The sequence below is a fragment of the Anomaloglossus baeobatrachus genome, chromosome 2 (assembly GCF_048569485.1).
Source record: "Anomaloglossus baeobatrachus isolate aAnoBae1 chromosome 2, aAnoBae1.hap1, whole genome shotgun sequence".
Taxonomy (NCBI): Eukaryota; Metazoa; Chordata; class Amphibia; order Anura; family Aromobatidae; genus Anomaloglossus; species Anomaloglossus baeobatrachus.
Window position 1 is genome coordinate 361688296 of NC_134354.1, and position 3690 is coordinate 361691985.

A 3690-nucleotide genomic window follows, 5' to 3' on the forward strand; every position below is an offset into this window, starting at 1 on the left:
CCTCGTCCATGGGGGAGACCTGAGGAGTATATCCTTTCAGGTCATTGAGGTTATCCCCAAACCCTCACGCAAGGGAGACTGGGATAGAAAAATCCTGCAGCGAGAAGCTAGATGGACCTTCCTGCTGGACACAGTCTCCCCAAATGGTCTCAATGAAATGATCAGCTTTCATAGCTTCATATAGTGATTCTGGCCACAGCTACCCCTAACTGACAGGATAGGACTTGTTTTTACGTTTATACCCCGCGTATGGTCATTGCATACCATATACTAGCAACATTAATATTAGACTGCAACAACTATGGGACAATTCCCTTATATGATTTATCCCGGACCCAGGGAAAGCAATAGTAATTATCTTGTGTCTATCCAGTACTTAATGCTCCAATACGCATTGGCCCTGTTTGCATCCCATTATGCACGATACCTATGTGCCAATCAGGTGCGTCTGATCCATCAAGTAATACTGTACATATATTCCGTGATACTAGTGCTTATGGAACGGTATGGAATGCAATTATGCGCTCCATAATCATGATCTCCGCCCCTATATGACATGACCCCGCCCAGACGTAGAATGCTATGCGCTCCACTGGTTGGGATCCAGAACATCCTCTAGTACCGCCCCTGGCAAGTCACCTGACTTGCATAGTATATGACGCATAGCGATATATGTATCGCAATGCGTACCGTGTGCACACCATATCATACACCCCAGTAAAGCCACCGGCAGGTCACTTAACCTATGAATATGTAGGTTATTGCGATGCTGTTTACATATACGATCTAGTACATCCCTCAGCACCGCCCCCGGCCAGTCACCTGACCTGCTATGCATGTGACACACAGGGATACATCACTTCCGGCCGACGATGCCTCGGCACATAGCGATGCGTAACTTCCGGCCAACGGGGCACTTCCGGTTGGCGGGCGGGACTTTTTATCCTGCCCGGAAAAGGTTTAAATACCTTATCCGGGAGTGGGGAATCGGACAGGAACAATCAGACGTGGTGGTCTCTCGGACATCCTCCCCTTGCATCCTCCCTGGCATCTATTGGACCATGGGCTCCCAGCGTACATAGAGTGTTTCCACTCGGGACTGACAGTCCTTGCTGGTTGAGCCCATAGGATGATAAGTGATCTGCCTGCATAAGATTCATTTTCATACAAATTTTCAGGGCTTTATGAGTATAGATAATAATCCTGTCCCTAGTTTGTATGGGACAGGACCCTATATAACTACAAAATAACTCCAAACCCAGTGTTCAGGCCCATTATGCAATTCATTTCTCATGCTCCCTGTTTGGCAATGTCTATGGGACTTGTGAGGTAAATACCACACATGAATGCGGTACCTCTGCTGTGTCTACAGGGAATACATACCTGGAATCTATTCGCTATCACATGGGCTTTCTTCAGTTACCTTCTTTAAAAGAACTACTCCATATATATCAGTATATAAGGCCCTCTACTGTCATCAATGCATGTACTGAGCACTATGATGTGAATTTATCTATATGACATACATAATATGTACTGGAGTATGCACTGTGCCCCTTATACCTGTATCACTGGATTCCAAGAATACGATATATTATTATTATCATTTTTTCTGTTACAGGGTATATATACTCGGGGTCTACAGGTAGCCATAATCCCATGACAGACCTTTTTTGCCTCCTTACAGGTAGACCTAGCACTTGTACCACTGTATCTTAATTTATGCATGTATTGAGCATTATTCAGAGAGCCTAATTGTATGATGTAAAAATTGGTTACAGGAGATAAGAATATACCTTACACACGGTCCAAACGCAGGCGACTAGGGACCTTTGCACCCGTTTGTCCACATCCATATATGAACTGTTCCCTACAGGTAAAATGCCCTGCCATTTTTTTGCTTCTCACAGAGCTGTGTGGGTGAGATTTATGAGAACATCCAGTAATGTAGTATACCTTTCCTATAGGAAAAAATCAGTGATCAGCCACATCTGGAGGAGCTGTATTCTCCAAATCCTATAGATCATTTTGTCTGACTGGCCGACAAAAGGTATTTGCTACCCAGTTCATGTAGAATCTGATAGATGAAATATAGGTTCATACTTATCCTATATCTGTTCACAGGACCTATATTTTGACCTAGAAACTCAGTGACAACCTGAACATCAGGAATGGATCTAACTTCCTGGCTACAATAGACAAATCCGCTATACCTGTACTTTCATCCCCGGAGAGTCAAGGTAAAAGATAGATAGCCTTATGCCGACAAGACCCTTCCCAACTCTAGCATGAGTATGAGTTATGATACATTATGCATCACACAGTGGATACTCATTGCATTCTTTGACATACAGGCACTATCCGATGGGAAGTTGCAACCACTATTTGGTTTGGCGATAGTCTCCCTGGCATCTTTTAAGAATACAAGTACTCTATCACAGGGATCTACTACCTTGTAAGTTATCTTGAGGGCTATGACCTCATAAAGATTGCAGTCTAAAGAATATTTATATTAATACCCATTTACTTATTTTTGCATCATTTATCTGCAGGTGTCATTCTTTCCAAGGAGTGATTCCTCCATTTTTCCCCTGATGATCCCCTATACAGCGTTAGGGGGGTGAAACGCGTCGGGAGAGCTAGGAGATCCACAAGCTAAGTGGCATCCTAGACTCTAATCTAACCTTCCAGTATTGTCAAACTAGGGAAATCTATGTAACAGTAGAACCCTGGACACCTAACGCCTATTGTCTCTGTTGTCTATGGTTCTGTATATATTTGTACTACATGTCAATCACGTTTATTTGGTGGTGGTAACCCCCGCTAGAGATGAGCAAGGACGGCGAGTCTGACTATGCTAACTTAGGCTCATTTAAGTGAAGTAAGCTAACTTATGAGGGAGAGTCACAGCACATACTAAGCAGTATCATTCTGACAGTGACGAATCTATACCCCTAACTCACCTAGCCACATGGTCTGGGGCTGTCCCTAGGCGAGGGCACTGTTTGTCTGACACCTGCACTTGCACCTGATTTTTTGTTTTATGTTTTCTATGCCTATTTATGAGAAGAACAATATGTTTGTTCTGTTTTAACTAATAATAATAAACGATTTTTAAGAGTAGATCTAATAGTGGTGTTTTAAAATAGTGCGATTGCATGATAGTTTTTGTTGTATTTTATTCACCGTATTCACTATATGGCACAACTGATATGTTGGTGTGATGGCTCAGGTCAGTATAAGTTTGTAGACACCAAACGTGAATAGGTTTACATCGAAGGAGTTAAAAAAATTCAGAAGTTTGTCCAAAAAAAGTGGCACACTTTTTGCGCCATTTTCTGCGACCTGTAGATTTCTCATTTTTCAGAATCTGTAGCTTAGTGATGGCTTATTTTTTGGGTCTTGAGCTGACATTTTTAATGGTACCATTTTTGCACAAATGCCACATTTTGATTGCCTGTTATTGTATTTTGTGCAAAATTTGCGATGACGTAAATTATGTAAATTGTGAGGCGTAATTTTTGCGTTTGCAATTTTTTTGCTGCTATGCTGTTTATCAGATTGATTTTATATTTTGATAGATTTGGCATTTCTGAATGCAGTGATACTAAACGTGTGTATATTTTTTTTTTTTAACCCTTTAATTTTCAATGGGGGAAATGGTAGATAATTTGAACTTTTAGGTTTTTT

General features: G+C 41.6%; 1 long non-coding RNA gene across 1 annotated transcript; it reads left to right on the forward strand.

The window, feature by feature from the left end:
• The first annotated feature begins 1806 nt into the window (after positions 1-1806).
• LOC142290082 (uncharacterized) lies at positions 1807-2228 on the forward strand. Its single transcript, XR_012750214.1, has 3 exons — positions 1807-1876; positions 1968-2050; positions 2125-2228. It is a non-coding gene; the product is annotated as an uncharacterized LOC142290082 (long non-coding RNA).
• Positions 2229-3690: the final 1462 nt, after the last annotated feature.